The sequence below is a fragment of the Podarcis raffonei genome, chromosome 4 (assembly GCF_027172205.1).
Source record: "Podarcis raffonei isolate rPodRaf1 chromosome 4, rPodRaf1.pri, whole genome shotgun sequence".
Classification (NCBI taxonomy): Eukaryota; Metazoa; Chordata; class Lepidosauria; order Squamata; family Lacertidae; genus Podarcis; species Podarcis raffonei.
This window is the reverse complement of record NC_070605.1, coordinates 16,878,416-16,898,785: the sequence shown is the minus strand read 5'-3', so window position 1 is coordinate 16,898,785 and position 20,370 is coordinate 16,878,416.

The following is a 20,370-nucleotide window of genomic DNA, read 5'->3' as shown; positions in this document are numbered from 1 at the left end:
TTCCACATGATAATTAATCTTGCATAAAAGAGCAATTCAAAACGTAATCCTAGCTCTTATTCCTAATGTAGCCTTTTGATTTCACACTCCATTCTTCTGATTATAGCCTCCCAGGTCTCTTTAAATGTAGATAATCACAATCTAGGTCGGGGGTCATAAGTGTTAGTGTATTAACCACCCAACAGGAAGAATTTTTTTTATCCTTGCATGAACAACCAAATTAGAGTTAGAGAATTGATGCATGCTCCATGCTTCCTGTGGAAATATAAAACTAACATGCCCAGTTTCTTGGGATTCCATAACAATTTGAAAGAGCTGGACCAAGAGTTTATTTCTCTTAAGTCCTGTTTTTTATCAGAAATTAAAGGGACTTTAAGATTTGCTTTGTATATTCAAGTCTGTATCACTGCTTAAAACAAACAAACAAACAAACAAAAACCATCATTGGTTTATTTGTCCTCCTGTACTCTGTCCACTAGGGACGCGGGTGGCACTTTGGTTTAAACCACAGAGCCTGGGGCATGCCGATCAGAAGGTCGGTGGTTCGAATCCCTGTGACGGGGTGAGCTCCAGGTACTGCTCCAGCGGAAAGGTAAACGGCATTTCCGTGCACTGTTCTGGTTTGCCAGAAGTGGCTTAGTCATGCTGGCCACATGACCCAGAAGCTGTACGCCGGCTCCCTCGGCCAATAAAGTGAGATGAGCGCCGCAACTCCAGAGTCGTCCGCGACTGGACCTAATGGTCAGGGGTCCCTTTACCTTTGTCCACTTCTATCTGTAATTCAGGTTCTGAGCTGCTCTGTATAAAATGAAGCTCTGAGTTCCCCATTCTCTCTTATAGGGCACCTAAAACCTGCCGTAACATTTTCCCCTTTTGACTCATACAGATTAAATTTGCAGACACAGGATTCTCTCCTGAGCGGATTAAGCCTGCAAAATAGCAGACAAATAGGTCCAGGGGCTTTCGTGGGGGAAGTAAAAAAGGATTCCTTAATCTATTAGGTTGCTCACCAGGGCAAGACGGTTTGAGCATATTACACTGATCCTGGCTCAACTGCACTGGCTGCCAATGACTTTGCAGGTCCTATTCAAATTGCTGGTTTTGAGCTATAAACTCTTAAACAACTCAGGATCACAACATCTCAAGGACCTCCTCTCCTGATATGAGCCAACTTGGACCCTCTGATAATCATCTGAGGCCCTTCTTCATGTGCCTCCTCCCCGAGATGTTCGGAAGGTGGTCATATGAGAAACGGGCCTTTGCCGCAGTGCTTCCCCATTTGTGGAATGCTCTTCCCAAGGCAGCTCGCCTGGTGCCTTCAGTACCTATCTTTAGGTGCCAGCCTTTGGCTGATCAACTTGACCTTTTAAATGTGCTTGTGGGACAGGGGGTGACTGGCTTGTTTTTGTTTTATTCTGCATTTTGTGTTCTCATTTTGCATTTTTCTGTTGTGAACCACCCTGTAATCTTTGAATGAAGGGTGGCAGACTCTCCAAGTATCCCTATTTCCCAGGCATGACCCTGATTTAGAGAAGCCATCCTGGTTTCTGATTTGATCCTGGGATGTCCCACTTTTCCTTAGGACGTCCCTATTTTCATTGGAGACATGTTGGAGGGTATGATAAGATGTCCCTATTTTTGCTGGAGAAATATAAGAGGGTATGGCGTTATCTAACCTCCAAGTCATCTGATGGCAGCTCTGTATAGGGAAGGGTTTTTTGTTTTTTTAAAAAATGTTTAGTGCTTTATGGTGTTCTTATATACAGTGGTACCTCTGGATGCCAATGGGATCCGTTCCGGAGTCCCATTCACATCCTGAAGCGAATGCAACCCGTGTGCGCATGGGTCGTGATTTGCCGCTTCTGAGCATGCATGTGACATCATTTTGAGCGTCTGCGCATGCGTGAGTGGCAAAACCCAGAAGTAATGCGCTCCGTTACTTCTGGGTCACCGCGGAGCGCAACCCGAAAATATTCATCCCGAAGCATATTTAACCTGAGGTATGACTGTATGTAGTGATCCCAGTAGTGATGTATGGAAGTGAGAAGAAGGCTGATCGCCGAAGAATTGATGCTTTTGAATTATGGTGCTGGAGGAGACTCTTGAGAGTCCCATGGACTGCAAGAAGATCAAACCGATCCATTCTGAAGGAAATCAGCCCTGAGTGCTCACTGGAAGGACAGATCCTGAAGCTGAGGCTCCAATACTTTGGCCACCTCATGAGAAGAGAAGACTCCCTGGAAAAGACCCTGATGTTGGGAAAGATGGAGGGCACAAGGAGAAGGGGACGACAGAGGACGAGATGGTTGGACAGTGTTCTCGAAGCTACCAGCATGAGTTTGACCAAACTGCAGGAGGCAGTGGAAGACAGGAGTGCCTGGCATGCTCTGGTCCATGGGGTCATGAAGAGTCGGACACGACTAAACAACAACAACAACAACAACAACAACAACAACAACAACAACAACATGGCTGTATGTTGGAAGCCACCCAGAGTGGCTGGGGCAACCCAGTAAGATGGGTGGGGTATAAATTGTAAAAATTATCATTATGGAATGGGACGTCCCTATTTTCATCGGAGAAATGTTGGAGGGTATGGGGTGGTACACAGTTTAATAATAATAATAATAATAATAATAATAATAATAATAATAGTCCAAGTAAGCTCCCAAACTCATGTCAGTTTTATATTTTCTGGTCCCTACCCCATCCCCCCCCGCAAGACGTTGTAGTAGGTTGGTAACTAATAAAGGTATCGAGCCTTCATGTTGTATGTTAGGGTCATTAATTTGAGCCCCCATGATGGATGGCTTCCCTACCCACTTTCTCCTCCTGTGCTGTATTTGTGATTACCCCGGGGGATGGAGAGAATGAAAAAGTGTCTTATTTTCTCTGCTTTTCTGATTATTACTCCAGAGACAGTGTATCCTTATCAGCCTTAATGCCGATAGAGCAGGGACCTGCAGGTTAGCCTGAAAACCAACAGTTAAAAACAGCAGCCAATGCCTCTAGGTTTCTATTATTATTATTATTATTATTGCTGTTCCATAATACACTTGACAAGGCTTATCTTGCGCCGTTAGCCTGTTTTTCAGGAGAAAGTGGTGTTTCAGCAGCCTGGAGCAAATACATAACAAGCCATCGGGAAAAAAAGCAAGCGCCGTCAGAATGGAAGGCGGACCTCCCGCTGTGCTGGGGTCAAGGTATTATGATAATATACAGCTTTTAATATTCTGATTGCATCCACGTGTTTATTGGTTTTCTCCCATTTCCATTATGTAAAGTAATTAGGTAGGAGATAACAGCACCTTAATGGCAGGACAATAAAGATTCAATATAAGAAAAGGCGGATTTGCAGGAGTGGCGCTGCGGATTCCCGTTTTTCTTCCCATTTATTGCTACTGTGACGTTCATCTGAGACTCACCCTCTCTTTTTGTACTGGTAAAGAGGGAAACGAGAGGAAGAAGGAACCGATCTCCGTTTGGGGCAAACCACAATGAATTACAGGGTGGATTCTGCACAATTTACCCGCAAAGGAACACTCATGCTTTCGACCACAGGATTAAGCCTTCAAACCAGCAAAGCTTACAGGGAGAATGATCTCAGATCATGAACTGGAGTTGTTGTTGTTTTTAAAATCTATTTAACATTTAAGGTCTTTATAATATCCATTCTGGTATTTATGTACTTGTATATCAATCTTGATTTCTCTCAGATTCTCATTTTTTCCACTCTTAGGTCCATTTTTCCACGTTTCCACATCAGTTTGCATTTTTTGAAACATCATGAAAACTCATCAGCATTTTAGTGCAAATTCATCACAAGGATTACATAATGTTTGTGTGCAATTTCCACTAGTGTGTACTTCTTTTATCAAATCAATTTCCCCTAATATAATTCATTTTTGAATGTTATTTTCACTAATCTGTGCACATATTATGTGATACATGCATTTCACCTAATGTATGCATTTTTGTACATGTTTCTTGATAGGAGAATGGCGTTGCAAAATTCAGAGAAATGTGAATTTCAAAGGATGCCTGCAGTTTGCTTCAAGTTTTTGAATTAGGGAAACCTTCCTTTAAATGCAATGCTTGCTTTTTCCTCCTCCCTCCAGTTCCCCTTTCCTCTGCTGCCATGTCTTTTTAGATTTTGAGCCTGAAGGCAGGGATCATCTTTTGTAAGCCACTCTGAAGGAGCCTTCTGAAGGAAATATACGTTTGCTATCATATACTCCTGGCATGTCACCTCACCTCAAAAAGGATATTGCAGAGTTAGAAAAGGTTGAGAAAATGGCATCCAGGGGGCGGAGCAGTGACTCCCTTATGAGGAAAGGTTACAAGATTTGTGGCTTTTTTATTCTAGAGAAAATGTTGGTAAGAGGGGACATGGCAGAGGTGAAGAAACTTAGACAAGGTGTGTGAAAACCAGAAAGAGATGAGTTTCTCTCCCTCCAGCATAACACTGAAACTCAGGGGCAGCTAATGAAGCTGAACATTGGAAGATTCAAGACAAACCAAAGAAAGTGCTCCTTCACAGAGCAAATAGTTTGTGAAGTTCAGGGTGTAGGTCCAGCAGGCTTCCATTGCGCCGCTGCTCCTTCGGACCATAGCAGAGTAAAACATAGCTTGTGCCCTTCGTGTGTGTGCAAGGTGTGCAAGCATGCAGAAAACAGAGTCTGTACTTGGCTTCTTTCTAATACAGAAGCTTTATTTATGTACAGCGGCAGAATAATAAATCAGCCATTGTCAGGAGCGAAAAACATAGCGACGCCCTCAGTCTCAGGCAAAACCGAAAGTCAGGCAGAACAAAGAAACAGATCCCGGATGTGGGATCTCCGCCCCTCAGGAGGAAGGACGCTGGACTCTGAGCTGTTACCCCTGTAAGCTCTGATTCCCCTCACATAGTTACACTGTGGAACTCACTGTGACAGGAAGTTGTGATGGCCACTCACTGGGGCGTCATTGGAAGAGGATTGGTCAAATTCACGAAGGCTGAGGCCATCCATGATTGCTAGTCATGATAGCTTTGCTCTGCCTGGATGGTCGGAGGCAGTAGTGCTTCTGAATATGAGTCCGTGGGAACCACAGGAGGGGAGAGGGCTGCTCTCGGACTCGGTTCCTGCTTGCAGCTTTCCCCTGGTTGGCCACTGTGACAACAGGATGCTGGACCAAATGGGCCCCTGGCCTGATCCAGTGTGGTGCAGTGGTCAAGAGCGGTAGACTTGTAATCTGGTGAACCGGGTTCGCTTCCCCGCTCCTCCACATGCAGCTGCTGGGTGACCTTGGGCTAGTCACACTTCTCTGAAGTCTCTCAGCCCCACTCACCTCACAGAGTGTTTGTTGTGGGGGAGGAAGGGAAAGGAGAATGTTGGCCGCTTTGAGACTCCTTAGGGTAGTGATAAAGCGGGATATCAAATCCAAACTCCTCCTCTTCATATGTTCTTATTTTGAGCCCAAAGGCAGGGGTCCTCTTAATGCTGAGCTCTGTAAGCTGAATAGAGAGCCTTTGTAACTCAACATTGGATTGCCAGCCCATCCTCCTGGTATCTGAGTGGTGCCGCAGGTCATTCATTCAATGATTCTCCAGCTTTCCTGGTGGGGACTGAGCCACTCAGCCTTGCAAGAAACTCCGATCACATTTTCACTGGGTAGCACAAAGGGTTACGCATAACTTTCCAGCGCGCCATCAAGCAGGTCTTAATCCAATTATTTTAAAATGGATTTCACTGTTTATACTGCGGGTTTGTGTTTATCCTCATTTTAATGTCTTGTTGATTTTATTTGGAACTTGTTCTATTTTTATCTTGGAGGCGCTCTGGGCATTTTGCGAACCGAAGGGCAGCACACCAGCTTTTTTTTTCTTTTCAAAAACACGTGTATTTTCTTCATCAATTGTCCAGTGATGTACAACAACATCAGACGAAGACAATGCAAACAAAACTGCTTGTTTCTGCGTTAAGATGTAGTAATTAATCCATGGCTGAATTTGTTTCTCTGCCCCACCCTCCAGCCATACAAGATAGAAGAAGTAGCACGAGCCTCAACATAGAAATAAATTGTTGATTGATGGCATCTGTCTGCCTTGAGAGACAATGGAGTATTCCTCTGGGGGTGAAGTCAAACCACTGTGTTATCAGCCCCGAAGTGACCTCCTCAGGGTGCAAGCCTGGGCATTGTGTGTGGAAATCCGGGGCTGCCCAGATGACAAGACCCCCTCTCGGCCTCACTGATGTGGTCTGTGGTGATCACACAGGGTCCCTGGACATTTAACGGTCTATTGATCCCTGTGCCACCACTGTGCTCGCTTCCCCGCTGCCACCAACCAGTTACTCTCTGGTAAAACACTGAGTCCAGTCAGTTGTTAAAAGTGAACCAAAAAAACCAAGTTTATTTTACAAACATTAACAAGTTGATGGTTTCTCAGATAATATTCCTGTCAGTATCTTAACTTCAGTTTCTTTACCGGCCTATACCTTCCTAATACCTTCTGATGATTATCTCAACTGTTTGACTGACTCCTCTTAACAAATTATCTCCCTCTCTCACACCAGACTAGTCCAACCCACAGACTTATCTTCTCTTTCTCTTCTAACTCCAGACTGTCTTCTCAACAACTCTAACTCCGCCAAAAAACCTCTGTGCTTAAACCTTATACACAGTTAACTCTGCCCCCTGGGTTCCCATTGGTTAGTCATTTTACAATTAGTTAACCCTTTCCCTTTGAACCCAGTATGATGTCACACACCTAGGAGGACAAACGCCACATGGTCCAAAGGAAAGCAGAGCAAGACGTTTGCCCCCAGCTTGGCTGCAGGAGTTGCCAGATGAAGTCATACAAGGAGCTACCCAACCCTTTAGGGACTCCAATCCGATTTTGTGTAGGGTTTACTCCTCAAGCCTTTTCTTCTCCTGAAGATATCCCACAAAGCAGCAGCAGTTTAGGATCGGAGACAGAATTATAATCAGGAAAAGTAGCTCAATACACCCACAACTTACTGCACCCCTCTGGATATTCAGAGTTGCCAATCCTTCCTTGGAGGTTTTTAAGCAGAGGTTGGATGGTCATCTGTCGTGGATGCTTTAGCTGTGGTACCTGCATTGTAGGGGGTTGCACTTAGCAAGCCCCAAGCTGGCTCCAGCCCACCGTCCGGTAGCCGGGCGATCTCCGGTCCTTGGCTCAGCATGAAACAGTGACCCACAGCTTCAGAAGCTGGAGCACGTTCCACTCAGCAGAGTAGATAACATTGCGCAACAGAAGTGGCAGGTGACGGCTGTGCGAGCATATTTACAGGTGGTTTATTCAGCATACATCAGGACAAAGGAAAAACATGGCTTCTCCCTTTGTGTCCAACAGCAAGCAGCATAAGCAATAAAGTAAAGGGACCCCTGACCATTAGGTCCAGTCGTGGCCGACTCCGGGGTTGCAGGCTCATCTTGCTTTATTGGTGGAGGGAGCTGGCGTACAGCTTCCGGGTCATGTGGCCAGCATGACTAAGCCGCTTCTGGCGAACCAGAGCAGCACACAGAAATGCCTTTTACCTTCCCGCCGGAGCGGTACCTATTTATCTACTTGCACTTTGAGGTGCTTTCGAACTGCTAGGTGGGCACGAGCAGGGGCCGAGCAATGGGAGCTCAATCCGTTGCGGGGATCCGAACCACTGACCTTCTGATCGGCAAGTCCTCGGCTCTGTGGTTTAACCCACAGCACCACCCGCGTTCCTAGCATAAGCAATAGCTATACACAAAAATGGACGTTCCCAGCAAGCTGTGCTGAAGTGTAAACAGACATGTGACATACAACAATCCACCCATCTGCTTTTAAGGTGGAACGGAATATTCTAACATAAATGGTCCTTGGGGTCTCTTCCAACTCTACAATTCTATGATTCTGGGATGTAGGGCTGGGTGATAAATACTATTGGGTTAGCATTCTAATGCAATCCTTTCTAATTCACACTCCCTAAAACAACATGCGTCTCCTTCAAAATGTGCAGCACTCCTTCAAAATATGCACTTGCCTGGATATTGTGATGCAGTTCTCCAACAAAAAAAATATGTGCGTCTAAAGGAGAAGTGTACTCATGATATATTTATGAGTGCATTCTGGATATACCCACAAAGAAACCCCACCACTTTGGAGGGGGGCCTAATCTTGATATTGCTATATATGATGTTGAAGGGAATATGTCAAACGCCTTTTCTCTTTCCGTTGCATGTTTTGACACTCTTCCCTCACACGGAATATATCTTGCGCATTGTATACCCACAATGGCCTTTTGCAGCCAGCAGCATGAGTGCTAACAATCTTGTTCTTGTTTCATGCTAATTGCTCTTGGATTTGCCAATGCTGGAGTCGTTCCTCTTGCCAAGCATTCTTCTTTGAGGATGAAAACAGAGCGAGTTCTGCAAGCAAAAGGAAAAGTTGCAAAAGTCAGCTTCGGCGATCTCTGTTCCAGCTGGCTCTTGCATGTAAACAGACATACCTCCCTGCAACTGGTTTTTTTAAAAAAGGGAAGGAAAGGAAGTTAGAGCTAGAGGCATAGAAATGAGGAAGACTGGAATGCATAAATGCTCGTGCCTGTCTCCTTTTCTTTTCTTTTCTTTTCATGCCATACTTGGCAAACACATCCCTGGATCAGCTCTACTTAATTTTGTAGTGATGCAGTTAGGTCATCTTAGAAGCTGAACTTGATGTTCATATGCCACTGCCCCTCTTTAGAATGTCGTAGGCATTACTTCACAGCGGTTGGAGGATGGATGGCGGCTAACAGATTGAGGTTGAATCCTGACAAGACAGAAGTACTGTTTTGGGGGGGACAGGGGGCGGGTGGGTGTGGGGGATTCCCTGGTCCTGAATGGGGTAACTGTGCCCCTGAAGGACCAGGCGCGCAGCCTGGGAGTCATTTTGGACTCACAGCTATCCATGGAGGCTCAGGTTAATTCTGTATCCAGGGCAGCTGTCTACCAGCTCCACCTGGTATGCAGGCTAAGACCCTACCTGCCTGCAGACTGTCTCGTCAGAATGGTGCATGCTCTAGTTATCTCACTCTTGGACTACTGCAATGCACTCTATGTGGGGCTACCATTGAAGGTGACCTGGGAACTGCAATTAATCCAGAATGTGGCAGCTAGACTGGTGACTGGGAGCGGCCACCGGGACCACATAATACCGGTCCTAAGAGACCTGCATTGGCTCCCAGTATGTTTCCAAACACAATTCAAAGTGTTGGTGCTGACCTTTAAAGCCCTAAACAGCCTCGGTCCTGTATACCTGAAGGAGCGTCTCCACCCCCATCGTTCAGCCCGGACACTGAGATCCAGCGCTGAGGGCCTTCTGGCGGTTCCCTCATTGCGAGAAGTGAGGTTACAGGGAACCAGACACAGGGCCTTCTCAGTAGTGGCGCCTGCCCTGTGGAACGTCCTCCCTTCAGATGTGAAGGAAATAAGCAGCTATCCTATCTTTAAAAGACATCTGAAGGCAGCCCTGTTTAGGGAAGTTTTTAATATTTAAAGCTGTATTGTTTTTAACACTCGATTGGGAACCGCCCAGAGTGGCTGGGGAAGCTCAGCCAGATGGGCGGGGTATAAATAATAATAAGCCTGGAGAAGAGGAGGTTAAGGGGTGATATGATAGCCATGTTCAAATATATAAAAGGACGTCACATAGAGGAGGGAGAAAGGTTGTTTTCTGCTGCTCCAGAGAAGCGGACACGGAGCAATGGATCCAAACTACAAGAAAGAAGATTCCACCTAAACATTAGGAAGAACTTCCTGACAGTAAGAGCTGTTCGACAGTGGAATTTGCTGCCAAGGAGTGTGGTGGAGTCTCCTTCTTTGGAGGTCTTTAAGCAGAGGCTTGACAACCATATGTCGGGAGTGCTCTGATGGTGTTTCCTGCTTGGCAGGGGGTTGGACTCGATGGCCCTTGTGGTCTCTTCCAACTCTATGATTCTATGATTCTATGATATTATATTACTTCAATGTGTGGTATGCCAGCTCTGTTGATTTGGGGACTAGCTCATTCTGCTGAGTGGGGCCCTTGATTTGTGCCCCAGTCTTTTAGCTGGCTCATAAATGAACTAGGTTCAGGGGTGAGTTATAGTAGGGTAGCAGGTAAAACTGGTGCAAAGTATCGTTGAAGATAAAACAGCCGAGCATATAGAAGGACAAGCCTCGCAGAAGCAGAGTCAGCATGGCTTCTGAAAAGGAAAGCTCTGTCTCACAAACCTATTAAGAGTTTTTGATAGTGTTAGCAACCAAGCATATAGAACAGGGTGATCTGGTTGACATAGTGTACTTGGACTTTGGAAATTTTTTTGACATAGTTCCTCACCAAAGACTCCCAAATGGGTTTAGCTGTCAAGGCATAAGTCAAGAGACTTTCTTGTGGATTAGAAACTGGTTAAGTAACAGAAGCAGAGTGGGGGGTTAATTGGATAGAGTTCTGTCAATTGAGAGATGTTGAAAGAGGTGTCCCCTAAGGATCGATATTATTATTATTGTTAATTTATTAAATTTCTATGTTGCCCTTCCTCCAATGATTACAGGGCCGTATACAATAGAAAAATGCAAAAATACATAATAACAAACAAAAAGAATACACCCCCCATACATTGTGCCTTTAAACATGTTAATAAATGATTGAGAATTGATTTGGACAGTGAGGTATCCAAGTTTGTTCAGGGTGGTTAAAACAAAAAGGGATTTGCAAAGGAGCTCTCCAAGCTGAGTGAATGGGTGGTAAAATGGCTAGTGCAATTCGATGAAAGCAGATGTCAAGTCATGTGCACTGGTGCAAACAAACAAATAAATCTAAATTTCACATACACGCTCATGGGGGTCTGAACTGGCAGTGAGTGACTAGGTCAGATTCCTTGGGGTCATAGTGGATAGTATGATGAAGATATTGACCTAGTGTGTGGCAGTGTGTGAAAAGGGCAAATGTTGCACTGGGGATCATGAGGAACAGGACTGGAAATGAAATTGCCAGTCTCATAATCTACGGTGTGACCATGCTTGGAATACTAGTCACCCATCCCTGGTGTAGATATAGTGTACCTGCGTTCAGTGTGATGAACGAACAAGTTCACAGGGAGCCAGTGATGGGTGTGAGGACTGGATACTGGTCTGAAGGGCTGGGTCTGACTTCCATCCTGCTGCCATACTAGGCCTAATGGGCAATAATGAAGACAATCATAAATTTGTAGATCTGGAATAATAAAGTGTCACATCAAGAAATCTAAACATGACTTTATCCAGCTTTTGGAAAAAAGATGTCCTATGGGGAAATCTGGAGTCTCATGGACTGAAGCCATGTTGAAGTCAGCTGTGAGCCAGATGGAAAGGGGAAAAAAGTAGATGTCGGTTGCTTGGACAGTAGTGGTGAAATAGCAAATCAGTCCCTGGTGAAGGTCTCCAATTCATCTCCAATTCAGCTGAGGAGGGTGATGAGAGTCACACTTTAACATTTAGCCGAATCAAGAGGCAGCTTACAGCTCCGCTGCAGAGTTTTTACAGCCCGATAAAGCTTTTCTTTCAGAGCTACCCTGCAGCCAGAAGGCAAACATTAAATTAAATAAAAGTGGATTTCATTTAGTCTCCATATGTGGAAAGCGAGGAGCGATCACATATACCACCCTGAATTTGAAGCAAGTGGAAATGAGGAATTAAGAATGCTGAAGGGGCAGAATGGGTTGAGCCACAACAGATGGGAGAGCTCCTCTAGGACTTGGGCAGCTGGGAGAAGGGCTGTAGCTCAGTGGCTGAGCATCTGTTTTGCATGCAGAAGATCCCACTTTCAATCTCCAGTCAAGAGTGCGAAACAGACCCCTGCCTGAAAACCTGGAGAACCACTGTACATGTGATGCTGATGGACCAATGGTCTGACTCTGGGCAAGACAGTTTCTTGTGTTCCTGTGATGGCACCAGCACCCAGAATGCTTGGGTAGCTTCTAGGAGCTAGCACTCCAATGAGATCCACATCTGTCCCAGGACCTCCTCCTTCTCCCCCTACTTGCTGCCCATCCTGGTTCTAGCTGCCATTTTGATTTGTCCCTGACATCGTATCACTCAGTGCCATTCTGGGAAATTAAAATGGTATCCTCCAGCCACTCAACATTACTGCCCCCCAACCTTGCCAGGTAAGTCTGGTAGGCCTATCAAAAGAGGATGGGGCCCACCAGATTTCAGCTTCCCCAGTTTCCTCTCAAATTTGCAGCCAGCCCTGTGAGTGGCCCTCCTCCATTTAAAAACATCCCTGCAAATGGAAAGCTAATACAGAGGGCCTCTATCCCAGCCCCCGGCCCTGTGTACTGTTGTTCTGTCTGCAGATACTTTCTAATGTAGGTGATCCCTCAAAACTACAATTGCCAGCATGAAGTCTGAACTTAATACAATGCATTCTATTACCTCAGTACTCTGCAGCTTTGTTCTGTTGCATGTGTAGCCTAGGCCTCAAATTTCCAGGTAGGCCATTCATACTCACTTGTGTGGTTTCCATTCCTGACCTTGGGTGGACATGCAAATTGTAGCACTATCAGCCCCTGTGTTGATTTCCGATGGAATTCTCCAATGTCCCCTAATGGCATTCATGGAAAGCGTGTTCTCTCTAACAGAGAGCACGTGTTGCGGTTGGGGGAACAGGCCACCCTGTCATGACTAGGCAAATTTGGTATGGAACCCTAGCCTTAAGGGGTTAATTGGGTTGCTGGGGAATTTTGGTTGTTGCCAATTCGGAGGAGGGGTCAGAGGCTTTAAATACAGGGGCCAGACGATGGGACGTCCTCTTGGCTGTTTTGCACCGGATCACCCGCCCTCCCTCCCTTTCATAGGGTGGTTTTTTGCTCGCTTGACCTTGCTATGCCTGTCATGGGGTCGTCCGCCTTGGAGCGGGGGCCTGGTAGGAATTTTGCCATTTGGTTGATTGGCTGGTGCCATTTGGTTTTCGCCTACTGCGTAGCAAATCGTCACAACTTGTAAGGTTGGCGGTTAGGCATTGGTTAAATTGGTGCTTGGAGGGGTAAGTGCCTATCCCTCCAAATGATGCGGAAAGGGAATTCCGTTAAAGGAATCCAGGGGCTTGCCATTCTTTTCGTCCTTGTCCGTGGAGCCGGACTTGGGCCGTGCAAGCCCCACAGGAACATGAGGGTGAGAGGTGAGGGACTGTTGCCCAGCTTCATTTTCTCACCCAATACTTGTTTCCCACGCTGGCTTCCGTTGGTGTCTGGAAGGCCAGCTCTGTCCCTGAGGGCAAGGACAGATAGTCATAACCAATGCCTAAGCAACCACTCACATTTTTTGTATTTGAATAAAGTTGTGGCCAAAAATTATGCCAAAAACCTTAAACAAAAATTGAAGTGTGAAGTGTGAATTATTTTGGGGGGTGGCACTGTGGGACTCAACACGCAACTGCTGTAGTCTTGTCAGCATTGGTAGCAGCGTAACCCATAGTGTGGTGACATTGGGATGTTCTCCTGTCATATCCTGTCCCTTCACCACTTCAGGCCTGAACCAGAAATGAGAGAATTCCTCTGACACACACCTCCCTAAAAACCCACTACCTAAAATAAATAGTTTTATGACTGAAGTCAAGGGGCATGATGTACAGCTAAGTGGTCTCACTGAAAGGTAAAGCCAACATCCTATGACCTGGTCTGGAAGCTGAAGACAGATTTATTTTCAGAGTGTTGCAGTTAGTCTGGTAGAGATATAATTGCTCACAATCCAGACCCTCATCCCCCTGTCGTGTCACAGAAGTGGCTGTGAACACTGTCTGCAGCGATGCCTCCATTATAATACTTCCAACCCTGCTAAAAATTAATGTCTGTTTCCAGAGGCAAGAATAACCAAAGTCACCTACACTGAACTTCTCGATGGTGTTTGCAAGGGAAGAATTTATATTCTTTCATTTCCTCAGCTAGAAATCCTGTGACAGTCAAACATGTTGAATAGCAGGAAAATACTCTCAAATTACCTGCCTATCCAAATTGCTGGATTCTGCTTCTCATACATTATTCTTGATAAATGGTAAGAAGGAAGGAAAGGTCAACCTGTGATCAGGAGAACCATAATAATCTCACGTATCAGTGCCTGTTTCTTCATCTTTGAAAAATGAACGTCATTTGTCCTGAAGATTCTGTGCTGTGCATGACACACCTCTTTGACCTTGTGGTTGATAAATAATGCATTCTTGCCAGTTGGGTTGAACAAGCTTGTTTTGTGGGAAACTCTCAAGTACCAGCCGCTCCAGGAGACAGTGAAATATGATTTTTATGGAGAGACACCCACTTTGTGGTTCTTCTTACAGTAGAAGATGAATGTCCATGGCAAACTCTGCTTTGACCTCAGTTTGGCATTACTATGTCAAAAGCTGTGCAGCCCACTGAGTGTCAACTCTTCATCGGCAGACATTCAGAGTCATGTTTGGGAGTCAAGGGAGCTAAATATTGGGGAAACCGAGAGTTGAATCTAGAGTTACTTTAATTTATATTACTTCTGCTTTATGTGCTTGAATGAGATGAGCTAAATCCTAGGGGAAACCACTGAATGAGTGGACTGAAAAGTGATTTGCTTTATCAAACATTATTTTTATTGACAATTGCTAAGATGGCGACTAACAATATACCCGTCAGCCCAGAAGTAAGACCTTACTCCTAGGTAAGTGGGTATAGGATTACAGTCAATATCAGCTTACTTGGGAAGATTCCCTTTTGAAGGAGAATCCCAGGGCCCAGATAGAAGCCTGAAGGCCCACAAAATTCAAACCACCACATACACTGTAAGTGGCCTAGAAAAAATTGGGACACCCTGGTTTTTTCCTGTGAGAGCACAGCGGCCATTTGGAGTGACATGATCTCACATGATTTTGTGCCAAGATCTTGCCCAGAAAAAAGTGTTGTTGTTGTTTTGTGAGCTGTGATCTCACATGGCAACCCAAAATGCACTTTTGGGGCATTGTGAGAGAACATATCTGAAAGACGTGTGTCCTGGTTTTGGGACGCTACATGTTGGCGATTATGATATATCAATGCAATAGAAATATGGGAAGCTGTTTTATACTGACTCAGCCCACTAGTCCATTGAGTTCTGTATTGTGTAAATGCAAAATTGCTTGTCTGGAAAGCAAAAACATGTCCATTGAACAAGACGGAGCCTCAGTGTTTGTTTGCCCTGATGGCTCCCTTGTGACTTATGGACAGGAAAGCTTGTCAGTCATGGGTTGACCAAGGACTGTTTCAGGTAGGAATTTTACATACATAATTTTATTTGCATGCAGCCTTTCCACAGTTCAACCCATGCTCAAGGTGGCTTACAACATGAAAAATATATGACTTCAACATAACAAAAGTAGTCATAAACAATAAATTAAACATTAGAAAATACAAAACCAAGCTGACCAGTTTCTACATAAATCACAGCAGAATCTAAAATAAAGATACAAAAAGACCAACAGCAACAAGCCCCACACCAACAAAGAAAAACCCAAATAATACCCCATCCCCTAGTTGTTTTGCACAGGAGATTTTTCTTTCTTTCTGAAAATGGAATGAGTATTTTGAATTCCCAGTCTCTGTCGGTCTCTCTTCTTGTTTTTCTGCTTTTTGTATTTTAAAAAAGCAAAACCTCATACACACAAACTCCACATAACCAAGGGAGCCTTTTAAATGGTGTTATGTTTGGAAGCAGTATATTGCAAAGTATACGGACCCAAGAAGAAAAAGCACAAGTCACGCGGAAGTCGATTGAGTGTGATGCAATCAGAGGGTATCATTTCATGGCAGGCTATTGGGTTGTAACTGAACATTCCCCGTGGCTCGAATGGGAAAAACATACCATTTTCCCTTGTCTTTCTAGACCGTTCCACCTCTCTCTCTCCTTTTCCTAATAGAAACTGTAGCTGGATAGTGCTAAAATGCAAAGCTCTCAGGAAATTATGCTGAAACTGGAAACCTCAGGGAAACACAGCACACAGATTCTTCCAAGGCAAACTTTAGATTTTACAGGAAAGATGCAGGCACATAATACCAGAGCACATCTGTCTATTCATGGCTGTGCTGATTTGACTATACAGTGGTATTGGTGACTGCAGCAAGACAATAGCAATATTGTACACCAGGGATACGGAAGTGAGAGCTGGACCATAAAGAAGGCTGATCGCCGAAGAATTGATGCTTTTGAATTATGGTGCTGGAGGAGACTCTTGAGAGTCCCATGGACTGCAAGAAGATCAAACCTATCCATTCTCAAGGAAATCAGCCCTGAGTGCTCACTGGAAGGACAGATCCTGAAGCTGAGGCTCCAATACTTTGGCCACCTCATGAGAAGAGAAGACTCCCTGGAGAAGACCCTGATGTTGGGAAAGATGGAGGGCACAAGGAGAAGGGGACGACAGAGGACGGGATGGTTGGATAGTGTTCTCGAAGCTACCAGCATGAGTTTGCCCAAACTGTGGGAGGCAGTGGAAGACAGGAGTGCCTGGCGTGCTCTGGTTCATGGGGTCACGAAGAGTCAGACACGACTAAACGACTAAACAACAACAACAACAACACATCAGGGATGGGAAACCCCTTTCAGCCCCATGGCCACATCGACTCCTGACCAATAATTATAATAGTTACAAAATAGCTACAGTTAAATGTTGCAAACATACAAAGTAAGACATTGCTCTTTAACAGCAATGCGGTCCTCCTGTCTTTTTAAAGTCCTTAATGCAGTTCAATAAACTTTCCTTTCTCTGGTCCCAGAGAGGGATCCTAAGCTTGTTCATCATCCTGGAGCTTAGCTTCTTACTGCAGGTTGGGTTGCTAGGATGAGTCGTCAATTAGCCTAAAGACTGAAAAAGACACATCTGTGACTTTTCTGTCACATTCGCCAGAGTGAAACCTCTCGTGCCTAATGCAAACTTCTCTTTGCAAAATGCTGGCAAACAAAATGCATTCAAGCATTACATGTCTGCAAATGCAATGCATGCAAACATTACATGTCATGTGCATTAAACGTATACAGTGGAACTTTGGTGTTCAAACATAATTTGTTCTGGAAGTCCATTCGACTTCTGAAACATTCAGAAACCGAGGATCAAAGGGCTGTCAGCAAGTTCAGTGGGGATAATTGAAAAACGCGCCTCAGAAGCCGTTTGACTTCCAAGGCGCATTAGAAAATGGAAGCATTCACTTCTGGGTTTTCGGCATTCGGCTTCCAAAACATTTGGCAGCTGAGATGTTTGAAAACCAAGGTTTGACTGTATTCTTAATATATCATACTGCTCTGAATGTATGGTGTGAATGTGGCCAGCAACTGTTTTTCCCTAGTCCTGGAGGTACCAGGGGTTGGACCTGATACCTTTCTGAACTCTCTACCCCACCCCAAGAAATATTGCTAATCTAATTGCAATCATTTCCATTTCCCCTAGAGTTTCTATACATGTTTTTGCCAGACCGGAGCCCTCAAATGTCCTTCAAATTTCACTTTAAGCAAAAACCTACAAGAAGCTCTGTATGTTTCCAGATTGTTGCTTTTTAAAGGCCCCCTCCCCCTCATTTTTACCTTTACAGGGTCTACAAAAATGCAAGGTAGAGATTCTTTCCAGTTATTCCCTGATGTTGGAAATGTAGATTGGAGTGGAAGAAGTTCCCGACACAAAAGACTTGTACAGGTTAATGCACCAAATGATTATTCCTTGTCTGCTTGGGAAAATCACTTTGGTCTCTTTAACCTTCCTGCAGAATTCTGATCGAAAACTTAGTAGTCTCTTCTCTCTTGCTCTATTTGCATTGGAAGCAGGCTGATAATGCCTTCCAGATGGCTCCTGTTTCATCACTTCCTTTATAACACCACACACACAAGTATACCGCCATCTCCTGCTTTCAACCACTTACCTCTGCCTTTGCAACAGACTACCTGTTTGCCGACTTTTACAACACCTGTGAGCACAAAGCTCATTTGAACTGCAATATGTAAATCTCCTTTCATTTCAGCATGCAGTGTAAGAATCTAAGTAGGGCATGCTGTAAGCAAGAACAATGCGAACACATTGCACCTGCGGAAAGAGAAACTCCCCGAGTCTGATGCAAGCAGTTCCATATATATATGGAATACACACAAATTTCAGAAAATGTAAACAGTTTTGGCTTTGGAAGGGATCTGGGTTTTTTTAATGAGATGGGTCAATGGGGGTCTGGTGATGGGGGACCTCATTTCAGATGCTGTTTGTAGACTGCAGACTCTGACACCATGCAATTTGGATTCAGTCCATACCCTCTGCAGCACACACACACACACACACACACACACACACACACACACACAAGTTCCAATGTGGCTATGCCTAGTTTGCCCAAGCTAGATTTTGATCATGCTATTTTTGTAGCATGGCAATATCTCCAGTTTTTTGTTTTAGTTTAGTTTAAGAGCATCTCAGTCTTAGACGAAAACCTCATCAAAATAAATATAAAGCACATTTACTCAGAAGTTCACGTCAGGCCTATTTAACACGTGGCAATGAGTTGTTTCTATTTAGGAAGTTTTAATATGTAAAACAAATATGTAAAACAAACCCACCCACCTCCAGAGTCTACTGTGCTCCTCAGCTGCAAGCCCAAATATTTTCCTGGCTCTGCTGTGGTCTCCCACAAAGATGAGAGACTTTAAAAGGAAAGGAACAGATTTTCCCAAGAATGTGTCGCCTGGTACTAGACCCAACCAGAAACAGATTCTGCATGAAGATGCTTTTGGCGTGTCAAATTGTGGAACGGATACACTGCCAAGAAAGCTTCCCAATTGTTTCATTCTAACAGGTCCACACACCCACCCCTCGAAGAATAAATCTGCATGTATTTCAAAACCCCGCTTGTGCAAAACCCCGCTTGTGCATTTTTGAGAACAATGGGGAGAATCAACCGCTGATAATTAGCAAGAGCCTAATGCAACTTTTTATTTTAATTTTAAAATGTTTTGGTGTTTCTGAACTTAAGGATTAAGTGGCGTCAAAAGCCAGAGTTGCTATATATAATGCCAACCAGGGTATAATGCGAACACCCGCTACCAGAAATATACAGCTCAGCTTGAAATTTGTTACAATCTGCAAGAGCTGATATGTGCAAAGAAATGTGAGAGATACTCTTCAAACACCGCCATCTCGTTAATACCACTTCGCTGAATACCATTGCTAATTTATCCTCCTTCTAAACTAATTAGCATATGCCAGACCTACTTTTTTGCTAACTTCCAGCTACTGCAGAGATGTAGGCCAATTTGATGTGTCGTTTATCTCATTTGAGTGAACAGGATTAGCTGTGGTTTCCTCCAGCCTGCTGTTTGTGTTATCCTTCTAGGTGGGAGAGAACGGCTGTATGGATTAGCTGCATTGAGAAGCTGATTACATTTCCCTGGGTGCGCACACAGGGCGTCACTTCTATAACGGGAAGGCTGTGCATCCTGAGACCTCTCTCAGCTTAAATGCTGAAGGAAGTCTACCCAGCCATGCACTGTGGCCTGCCAAGGGCTTGACTTTCCCTCTCGAAGGTAGGATTGAAGGACAACCAAAGGATACAAAGACCATGTTGCTCAAGCAAAAGGTTATAGGGAACAGGAAGCCTTGGTATACTGCTTTCTGTCCAGGATGATCCAATGACCAGCTGGGGTGAATGGAGTTAATCCAGGAGCTGGTCCAGGGCTTTAAGGTACCTCCCTGAGAAGCTGCCTCCTGCAGTTCAATGGCTTACCACACAGGGGGCGTTGTACAGAGATCCCAGCAGCTCCTGACAATAAAGACCCTGGTGGGAGACCATAACTGACTAGAGGTCAATGTTCAGACTGACTGGTTGCAAATTGTGCACAACTCATCTGTGGCTGCTAAAGGATAGGGATGGGAAAATCTGTTTTGGTTTCTCTCCATTTCTCATTCTTCCTCCATCTTAATTAAATTCAATTTGTGGCATTTCCACATGTTTAATCTATCTATCTATCTATCTATCTATCTATCTATCTATCTATCATCTATCATCTATCATCATCATCATCTATATCTATCATCATCATCATCATCTATCTATCATCTATCTATCTATCTATCATCTATCTATCTATCTATCTATCTATCTATCTATCTATCTATCATCTATCATCTATCTTTCTATCATCTACCTATCTATCATCTATCTACCTACATACAAATGTATGTATGTATGTATGTATGTATTTGTATATATATATATATATATATATATATATATATATATATATGTATATAAAATCACAAAAACCCATGAATGTATTAACATATATTTCATCTTATATTTTGGTATGCATTTTTGTCAAAGATACTTTTTTTTTTGCAAGTGTTTTCCTTGAACATTTTTGCATGTTATG